The sequence below is a fragment of the Chironomus tepperi genome, unplaced genomic scaffold, assembly GCF_022539635.2.
Source record: "Chironomus tepperi strain 1889 unplaced genomic scaffold, CSIRO-AGI_Ctep_v1 contig_16, whole genome shotgun sequence".
In the NCBI taxonomy this organism is placed as follows: domain Eukaryota; kingdom Metazoa; phylum Arthropoda; class Insecta; order Diptera; family Chironomidae; genus Chironomus; species Chironomus tepperi.
In genome coordinates this window covers 113,209-124,663 of record NW_027226138.1, presented here as the reverse complement: position 1 = coordinate 124,663, position 11,455 = coordinate 113,209, and the positions used below count along the sequence as shown (strand labels likewise).

At 31.1% G+C, this 11,455-nt stretch overlaps 1 protein-coding gene across 4 annotated transcripts in view; it reads left to right on the top strand.

The window, feature by feature from the left end:
• Window positions 1–485: 485 nt before the first annotated feature.
• LOC139092789 (connectin-like) overlaps window positions 486–11,455 on the top strand; it is an 82,989-nt gene continuing 72,019 nt past the window's right edge. The window contains exons 1-2 of one of the 4 annotated variants that reach the window (XM_070643339.1): window positions 486–745; window positions 890–1,267. The gene's annotated coding sequence lies outside the window, so the exon portion shown is untranslated. Of the gene's footprint in view, window positions 1,268–11,455 lie in introns of all 4 variants that reach the window. The other 3 variants (XM_070643324.1, XM_070643346.1, XM_070643332.1) reach the window with 3 other exon arrangements.

Below are 11,455 nucleotides of genomic sequence, written 5' to 3'. Positions count from 1 at the left end.
AAGGATATACTTCATGTACATGAAAAATGTAAATAAATATCCATAGATACTCAATGGTTAAAGAAAAAAAGGGTTAAATTAGAATATCTTAAATGTATAAATTCAAGGTACGTGATAAAGGATGGAATCGAATGTGATATGTGTGAGAAAATCATGTGGAAAGTGAGAATTATAAAATATTATCAAGACGAGACGTATTTTTTTGTGTGCATATAAAGTATAAACAAGAAAGGATCACCGAAAATGCCTCTTATTCCAATTTTCTTCTCTTTTGTATTCCACACAAGACACAATTTACAATGTTTGTATGAAAACATTCAATAAAACAACAATCTAGTACGTCAAAAACATTGAAAACATTGAATATACGCATGAGTATGAAATATATTTTCTCTCATTTAACAACAATTTCTTAACATAAAACGTGATAGCTCGACTCAGCAAAAATTTTGATGTTCAGAACATCAGTTTAATATTAGAGGTAGAATATGTTGAACGTGCTTTCGGTCTTAACAATTTATTAACAGTTGTCTCTCAAGCAAGCTCTCTGTTAGTGTGCTGTTTAAGCTTTTTGCCAACAATAAAAAAAAAAAAATAATAAGGAAAAAAGCCAAAAGTATCAAGGGAGTGAGGAAGAAAAAAATTAATGAAAAATTATTGCCCATATTTAGTTTTGAGGGTGATTTTAAAACAAACAAAAAAAAAGAGCATCACAAAAAAAAATAGTTAAAAAGCATCGGTGCCTGTGAGTCTCGGTGCATGCTCGTGCATTACAAGGATTATCATTATTTATTTTCCGTTTTATATTTTTTTTTGCTCATTTTTACTATCTACTTAATGAGTAGGAAGCATTTTTAAGTGAATGAATTTTTTTAATGATATAGCATAGCTGGAAAAAGTGAGAAGTGGATAGTGAGTTGCACAAAAAAATAAGAAGGAAGAGAAAATGATTATGAATTAAAATAAAAGAGGTGCATTAAAAGTGTCTGTAGACAAAAGAAGGAAAAAAAACTTTTTTTTATGAGCAGCAAAGATACTTAAAGTTTATTAAATTCAACTCTTGTCTGCTTTAATGTAAATTAACAAAACCCCATTCGTGTCTCTCATAACAGCGACTAGTTAGGAATTTTTTCAACTAAAAGAAAAGAAAAATTAATTTTTTTTTGTTTGTGAATGTAAAGGAATTCCACAGTGAAAAGTGTTAAGAGGAGTTTAAATGGTTCTTGTCAACACGAAATTATGAGAATGTACAGAGTGTAATAAGAATGTAAGTAAATTTTTTTTATCTGGTTTTTTAGACATGAAGTATTTTGTCCTCAAAAATGTTTAAATTATGGTAAAATCGTGATAATATTAATTTTAAAATTGCATGAGTTGTGACTTCTTATTCTTACTACATGGGAAAGTTTATGATGTTTTATTATAAATTTATGTAAAATATGAGAAAAAGTTTTTTTGAAATTTTTATTATGAAAAGGATGTTGAACTGTTTATATTTAATGACTTGAATTATGATAGGGGTTGAAGATGTTTTATTGAACTTTTTGAACTAAAATAGTGATGAGGTGATCTTAGTGCCGTGGTACTCAGATGCAATGTGAAATATACTAGACATTTTTACAATTTACTAGATATTTTAATATGGTGCAAGACTGAGATGAGTGACTGAGATAAGTGTCTAATTTAAAATTGTAGAAATTTTTCAAATTTCACCATTTTTTGCAATTTTTGTTAGCAGAAAAGTCGTTAAAATTGCAGAGCTCGTAGAAGACTCGGATTTAGTATTGAAAAGTTAGCTTGAATCGACTCGACTACATATGTGTAAAATTGTACAATTTTTAGAATAGTGTCTGAACCTTAGCTTGAATTATTATGGAAAAAAATCAATTAAATGTATTGTGGTTCAAGAAAGTAAAGTTCGGCAAATGTGCAAATATGTATTACAGGTCTGCTGTCTTAGAAGAGGTATATTTTAAACCTGCAGGCTTTCTTGCGTTCTTGGCCAAACCCCACAAAACAGTTACTCAACATTACATTAAGTTGGAATTTAATTTTGAGATATATTTAAATTTTCTAGATAACAATATAATTTATAGTTCTAATTCAGACCTCGAAATCAACTCAAATTTCATATGAAGTTAAGTTGGTTCAAATCCACATTTTCATACAAATTATGAGTTCAGAACTCGATGTTGATTTGAATTTCAAATAACATCAAGTCGCCAAAAATTGAAATTTTCATACAAACTCCAAATCAACTTCGACTCTGCTTTTAAAAAGCACAAAATGTCAAAAAAAATCCCTTAAAATCAATAAAACTCCAAATTTTAAAATTAGACGACAATAAAAAATTCAAAAAGGTTCATTAAAATAATAATAAGTTTCTGTTACAAAATTGTAGGCTGAAGCAAGTAACTCCTACATGTTGTTTATCGATCATACAAAATAATTTTCAAATCTCGACAATTCAAAATCTCGGAAACAAAAAAATAATTGCTTGCTCAAAATAATAAGAAGTGGTAAACATAATGATCCGCGAAAATACAGCAGCTCATTATTTTCCATTCAATGAGTTTTTTGCATCATTTAAATGGAATATAAAATAATAATCTTCTAATTATTTCATAACAAATGAGCCGTAATTGAAATTGTGGCATTAATGAATATTTTTTGAAGCTGAACTCTCAACAGTTGCGGCTTAATCAGAGCTAGAAGTCACTTAGAGTTGATTTTTACGGAATGCTCGAAAAGTACATCGTGTTGGTTAGGGCATCGCTGAGTTTCGGTATCAATCATAAACCTTGACCTGACGGAACCATGAATTTGGATTCTGACCCATTATTATTATGAAAAATGTAGTTTGCCGTTCGGAATAGAGTCGATTTGAGCTGACTCAGCACCAACGCCTTGAGCTGACTATTCAATGCAAAGTCTGAGTCAACTTCAAACTCGGCTACAAAATTTGAATTTTCAATATCTCCTCTCATAGCACAGAAACTAATAAAATGTTGATTATTTCCCTTAAGCACAACAAAAATATTTGACTTCCTTCAACATCCAAGAAGCAATTCTCAACTCATGCAATTTTTTTTATTTCAATTAAAACAAACTTTTTTTATTTTAACTTAAACAATCCCAAATTATCTTAAACTTTTTAATACCCCAGCGATAAAATTGCAGTTTCTAAAGAGATAATTCAAAAAAATACCGGAAGTTATCCCTTAGAACCCAAAATAATGAAGCATATTTTTATCAAATTTTTAAGGTCGCTTAACAAGCGGTTTGCTTACAAAAAGAAATTATTTTCACCTCCCTTTTTTAAATTCTTTTCGGCAATATCTTTAAGATTCCAAACGCTTAATAAATGCCGGTTAGCACATCGAGTGAAATTATTTCTTGTGACATAACCAACAAAGCATGAAAATAATGTTTTCTTACTTCTAATAATATTTTTTTTGTGTGTTATAAGTCGTTAACGATAATGAAAGAAATGTTGATTATGTTGATTTTATAATTCTGATAAGACGACAAACCCAACCGTTTCGCTACTGCTGCTATTAATGATTATTACAATAATTACCACTCTTGTTAGACAAGTGTATATGAATGCAAAACATAGGAAGTTATTCTTCGTGCAAGAAAGGGGGATCGTTGGCTTATTAAGTGACAATTTTTGGGATATTCTGACATTGACCTTACGAATCATCTTGGAATGTTCCAGAATTTTTGAACTGGATGACCATAGGCTGGCTATATTGAGTCTTAAAGCATCCGTAGCTGAGTATTCTTCATTTCTGTCGCTCGGAGAGTTTACGTTGAGAAAATGACCCCAAATACCTACCGGGTAGCCGTTCATTTGTTACGTAGCGCAACACAGGCTAACCAACACTAGTTTAATCTGTTACAAAATCATAGAACCTTTCCCTCAAGCTTCCTTAAAAAGCAAGCGTAATAAGTAAACGACCATCATCTACATATAAAAGAGCGAATTCAACATCTAGTGCCAAAACATGCAGCTACATAGCTGAACGACCCGAAAAAGAATACACGTATAAGCACAGCTATTAATAAATGTCTGAAAATTCTATAGAATTCAAAATAAATTTTAATTATGGGCTTCCTTTAAAAAAAAAATGAAATCCTTTTGGTTTTCGGGATATTAAAAAAGGTTGGGAAAAAAAGATATGAAGAAAGTTTTGAACGTAAATAAAATCTTAGTATTATTAAGCTTCTCTCATTCTCTGTGTTTTGAAATGTAAAGGAACAAAAATATATATATATTCATGTACAATACATGATACACAAAACGAAAAAGTTCTCCTTTATATTTTCCATTTGACTTTGTTTTAACATGAATAAGGCTTCAAAATGAAAGAAGAAAGGAACTTTTTAATTTCCAAAGGAACTTAATACCCTCTCAAGGAAATTTGTTTATGTGGGTCCAATGTGTAATATCATTAATTTCTCTTTTATTCTCTCTTTACTCTAATTTCAATCTATTTATGTATGTACAACATAATAAAAATTAAGTTTATTAGACTAAATTTCTGTTTGAGTTGGTTTTTGGCTTTAATAATACAAATTTCTTTGGTACAATAGCTGTATGTTTGCCAATAAGAATATCATGTTTATTGTTTTAATTGCATTATTGTTCATTAAATGCTGAGGGCTAACTGAGAGTAGGTTTATAAACATTGTCGCGTAAGACAATTCAAAGATGATTTTTTTGTCAATAACCAGCAGCAATTTACCTTAAAAACTCACAATGATTTACTGTACACATTATTTTGTCCTCAGAGATGAAAACAATTTTTCCACTTCCAGGAAATCATTTATCATGTTGATAAATTTGTTAAAAATTTGAATTTATTAGACATTTTTGATCGACAACAATGCTTTAACCTAACAAGCAATGACCATGCTTACCTAAATTAGTGTTCTAATGACTTTACTCAATCAATATAACTGACAATGCTCAATTTTATCAGCAGACTCATAAGATTACTCCTTATCTACTCGAGTTTTTGACTCTCAGCTAAGTATTTGGCTAAGGCACGAGATCTCAGCAGCTTAACTTTACGTATTCGAAATATAAGCTCCGTACAATTGAGTTGCTAGATTATCATTTAACTTGGTAGCTTAGAATAATGACTAAATGCTATAATTAATGATTTACCTGAACTGCATTGCGTGATCATTTGGGCACAGATGCATTGCTGTATTAACGGTAAGACGCGAAGTTGTCGTGATGATGGATTTTGACTCATTTTTATTTTGAAAAATGCGGTTCGCTCCAATTTTTTTCTTTTAGCAATTCATACGTCATAAATGCCTTATAAATCAAATTTCAATTCCAGTAATGAGCACAACTTCCAGCAATATATTCCAAAACAAGAAGATATCCACAAATCACAAGAAAGATTAACTAAAATTAGGAAAATAAATTTTAAAAAATTATTCTAAAATAAAGAACAGGTGAAAGGTAATTCTAAACATAAACCAAGATCTACAGGCACTCTGTACGATTAAAATTACCTCTTGCGTAACATCCCGTAATGGGTTATTGATATTTATTTCCAAAGTATAAGAATGTGAAGGTATAAGAATGAAAGATATAAGTATAAATAAACAGCAATTTTCATAATAAATGTGAAAAATTTCTATACAGCTATTACCGAAAAGTGTCACTTGATTTATTGCCTTTGTACAGCCACACACACGCAGAAGTAAGAAGAGAAGCAACAAAAGAATATTAAACCATAGTCGCTTAAAGATATCTTTATGTCAGAAGTATATCTATACAGAACAGTAATAATCCTTATTCCCACGAGATTCGGGTGGAGCTATATTCTCGAAATTAATCTATATAATGATTTCTTTACTTCAAAACAACAGCATCATGATTTATGTTGTATTTATTGTGCACATATAAGTCTGTCTCTCAAAATTCTTTAACTACCATGACAGTAAAATTCTCTACGGAACCAACAATTAAAAACAATATTTTTATGTACTTTTTGCTTTGGGAACCCAAGTGATCAAATTTATGTCTTCATATCTTATTTCTGTATATTTTTAGTCGTCCACATTACTAACTACCTTGTCATACTCTATGTCTTGGATTGATAACCTTTAGAATTCCTTAGATGCGATCATTTTATGTTGAAAATCATTCAGAATTCGATTAATCATTTTTATGAATGATTATTTGAGTAAAAATGGTAGGCAACAGAAGAAAGCAAAACCAGCAAATGATGTATAACTTGCTCATGCTATGGAAACTATGAAAGATTTTTGGAATATTTTTGAGAGACCTCATGTGGCGGACAAGGAGATAATTGATGAGATTAGGGACAGGTTTAACTTATTAAATTTATTGGTAAATTTTACATCAACGATGAAGTTAAGAATGATCGATTAGATCAGTTGTAGGCATCCTGTGTGCCACGGCACATCATTGTGAAGCAAAAATGATTGGTAATTCCATGAACGTGATTTGCGGTCTAGGTTTAATACTATAGTGTACCGTGGAACGAAAAAGTTTGCTTACTACTGGATTTGATGCATAGCTCTTAAATTTGTTGTTGAGAATCGAACCCACTTCTATGTTGTCGATCTATTGTCAACCTAGATGACTATAGATCCTCACATTACTATGTTAGAGTAAATTGCATATTATTCGGTGCCTTAGATTTCACTTTGCTACAACAGCACTCGATATTAAAATATATGCAGCCTCGATATTCAAAATTGATTTTCTATAGCACCGGCACTTGAAAATCAGTCAAATTTCCTGCAAATCAAAACGTTCAAAATCACTTAAATTGTCGCAAATGGCCAATCATTCCAGTTTAGAATTAAAAGACAAAAATGGATTTATTAAAAAATATTCCACATTTTTCTGAGAGCTGTCAGGAATTTTTATGTTGATTTTTCATCACTAAAACTAAACTCCAAATATTTTTATTCAGCTATGGGGACCGTTCACTTATTACGTAACGGGGGAAATCAACTTTATTGACCATACCCACCTCCATCGGTACCAAAATCTCCCATTAATTGTTTGAAGGGCATATGACCCCTTACTTTACAATCGTTACGTAATAAGTGGACGGCTCCTATTCAGCCTGCTGCATTCTATTCCCAAAAAAATTCTAAATTTCCTCTTGAATATTCTAACATTTTTCGTAATAAAAACAATCACACTCGAAACAATTTGTTGTGCCCAAGGCATGAACAGAAAAAATATAAAAAATTTTGTACACAATATTAATTGACCGAGCATAGCTCCCGCTTTAAAGCATAACAGGCATAGCTGTCATTTTCTCATGTCATTCTGTCAATTTTTTTCCTCATCTCTTCTATGGAATTATTTATCTTATATATCCATGTAGTACGAGCATTCATACATATTTATTTTTTTATATCCATCTATCTTAAATTCTACATTCTGTCTCATCATGTTACTAAATAAATGAATAAGAGAATGGAAGAACATAAGAAAAAAATTAACTTACTAATATCGCGGGAGTAAACATACTTATACATATTATCAAGCAGCAGGGATGCTATTTATAGATGAACACTGAATAAAATTAATAACACATGATTTTTATGTTCACGTTCGGTGCATAACAATTCATTATAATGTATGTAAAACAACATTTTTTTAACTGCATGTGCACAAGTACTCACATAAATATTTATTTTCTCGTGGCAATGTCGATAAAAAATATTTTTTAGTTCCTTTTTTTACAATTCTATCATGATATTTTACTTCATATATTGTACGTTGTACATATGTCCATTGCGATTTGCGAGTACGAGAACTTTTTTATTCCTATCTTAATTTTATGGAATAAAATGTAAATTATTAATTTGGGAATCGAGTAGTCTGAAGTTTGCATAAAGTTCTGAGATTGTTTTGGTTGGGGTTTGTGTTGGCAGAGTTGGAACTTTGCTGGGATTAATTGTTTTTGGAAGAGTTTGAAGTAGACTTAAACTTTATATGTCGAGTCGACTTGAGGCGACTTTTTGACAGAAAAACCAAGTCGACCTCAATTTATGGATCTTGGTGTTTGTATAACGATGACCAATTTTGACATTCTGATTGAAACACAAGCGCCAAGCAACGCGAGCGCTTCATTATTGTCATGATAGGCCAATATATCAAGAATGAAATGCGCTAATTAATTAACGGTGGATTTTGATTACTTTATCGAGTGACAGAAGGCGGCAAGGGTTCCCCGGCAACGATGTTTCTAGTCATAAAAGCCTCGCACAGTTTAGGGCCTTCATTTATTTTGTAACGCTCTGAGTAAGAATGGTAGAGATTTTGTTAAGCCACAAACAAATTTTCGCGTTGCGTAGTAAGTTATTGGACGCATCAGCATAATTCCAATTGTGAGAAAGTCAGTAGCTAGTTTAAGTCATTGTAAAATACAAGTTCAATATTAGAAGTTTGTCGTTATTAGAAAAATTTGAAGGATTCGTCCAAAATCGCATTTTAGATGTTCAAGCCTGAAGTTTCCGGCTATAACTTGTTCGTTCATGACTGTAGGCCTGTATTTTTGGACGAACTCTAGTAAGTGAGAAATCTACATCAATACGTTTGTGGATAGCATATTTATTCTAATTACTACTTAGCTATCTAGTAATAATCAGTTAGATAACATAAAAATAAACTCGCGACCACTTAAAATCAACAAACACTTAACATAAAAAAATATATTCCACATGTTCGAGCATACACAAATAATTAATAAAATGCAATAAAATAAACAAACAAGCTAATTAATTAATTTTAAAAAATATTTTTTGTGTGATTTTTTCTTGTTTTTTTTTGTTTATTACATTCATTATTTTGTTCTGGTGTGACAGCATGTCTCACCCCACAAAAAAATATATATGGCAGTGAATTTTACGCATAAGATAAATAAATGAAAAAAATGTGTTTCAAACCATTTGTAATGTGGATGTGCGGGAATTATTTTAATGAGCATAAATGGAAATATATAAAATCAAAAACATACACTTTATGCTACTCATGTTTGCCCATGTTGCACTTGTGATGAATGAATTTTGATGTGGGAGAAAGGAAAGTAAATCTTAAGCATTTCCTCTCTTTTCTCATTTCATTGATGCTATATGATGTTTTTAAATAGTTGGATTATGTTGGATGAAATATGATAGACACGCGGGATAGAGATGAAATAATTATATTTCACTTCATTTGACTGTAACATGATAATGCCTATTTTTTTGATGAATTTAAGACATTCATTTACATGGAATCGTTGCTTTTCACGTGAAAAAAAATATGAGCTCGGAAATTAATTTGAGTAACTTCCATGCTGATGAAAATTAGTTATATACAACAGTATAAGAAGCAAGTGTGCTAACCCTGATGCTAATTCAACAAGATGCGGGTCACGAATGTTGATACTAAATTCAATCTTACGGGTTCGTGTCCCGATTTAGTGATTTTTCGGAAGTTCAGATCCAGTTCTACTTCTTAAATGTCACAGTATGTTGACAAGACGCAAGAATTAGCGACGTGAGATGCAAGAACCTTTAATCGACAAAGAGCTTTACCACAAAAATGAGCGTGCTCATGAGCATACTTCATCACAAGCATAGTCATGATTGCTCCTTGTATGTTCGGCAATAGATCATGAATGAAATTATTCGAATTTAAGGTACGAGAGTTGCATATTCAGTCTACAAGAAGCGGACCTGATTATACTGCAATTTACTGAATAGTTGACAAAAGATGACATTGAAGCTGATTATAAGAGGTGCTTAATACGGTTTTCAATTGTCTGCTGGATAGACAACTCTTTTGATAATATGTGCACCTGAACGTCACAATGCAGTGATCCGCATTCTGCATGCCATAAAATTGGATCGAAATGAGTCGTCATAGAGCAGTCAGATCTACTTCGCGTTTTACCTTTAATACGGTGATGTAACAATTCTTAAGAAAAATAAGTCATTAACTTATTAGGTTGGTTCAATTCTCTAAAGATTTACTAATTTGTATCAAAAACTCAGAATCCATACAGAACAAATCATCTTCAATTTCCTTATGATATCAAAAAAATTCACAACAATATTAAAGACAACCAAGAAGTTCATATACCCCCCACCCTCAACCTTAATTTCATTATATTTGTTTCAGTTTGTTACATGAATCGCACATTAAAGATAATTTTATTACATAATAAAAACATACATTCCCTCTCATATGAGTATCACAAATTCTCGTATTTCCAGACTTGGAAAAATCACAATTTTATTCCTTCTTATATTTCGTTTTTCTCCATCATAAAAATAAATTAAAAATGCATTATGTGAATGAAGTTGAAGAAAAATATATAAAATAAAAAAAGATAAACTGAACTTGTTTTTTATCGAATGTTTGTACTAAATGTCTATCTGCTCGGTACATTTTTCTTCCTTCCTTCTCTCTCAATTTACAATTTTGATGAATCTGTTCTGAAAAAGATATGTTTGAGTTCATCTAACAAACTTTTTTTTTTGTGATTTCGACTTTTTTTTTTAACATAACATTGAAAGTAAAAAGAAGAGAAAATGGATTCCTCCGTGCTGGATCGAGAATGTTTACATTTGTAAGTTAAACATACATTTATGTACATATACGGTTGTTTACTTGCCGCTGAAAAATTGAAACAAATAGAAAAGTTTTTCCTTTTATTGTTTTTATTACAGAATTTTTTTTTAGAGTAAATCCATTAGGAGATCATAGCAATTATGTTCATTTTCCTCAGCAGCACATGACTGCGGTGAGAACGTGACTGAATTGATTTCTAGAATTAAAGTTTGCTGTTGTTTTTAACAGCATGTGGAAGAAATGAGTCTATATTGTATTTTTGGTATATTTGACAAATATCGATACTTTTGGTACGGAAAGTCTGGATTTTTGCATGAAATTCGATTTGATTGAGTCTTTTATAGAGCATTGAGTATTTGAGCTTGAAGCATATTTGAGCATATTGAGCATTTTGTAGAGCTTGAAGTCGACTTGGATGAATAGGTCGACTCAAGTAGACTTTGAACTCCACAATACAATCAATATGCTCAAATATGCTTCGGGCTCAAATACTTAGTGCTCTATAAAAGACTCAATCGAATCAATTTTGATCGAAAATCTAGACAGTCTGTATCAAAAGTATCGATATTTATCTCTTGTGTCGAGTTTTTCATACAAAATCTGCATTGACTTCGAGCTCTGGAACATTTTGTGAGATAGCCGATATTCAACTGCTCTAAGGTGAATCAACAGAACAGCACAAATCGATTAATCGATCAAAAATTCGGTCCCCGACTGGCATGACTCTGACTTGATGTTTAATTCAGTTTAAATTGAATTAATCTGAGACCGACTTGTGCTATTAAAGTTACTTTCTGCTCATATATATTGCTCGGTATGCTT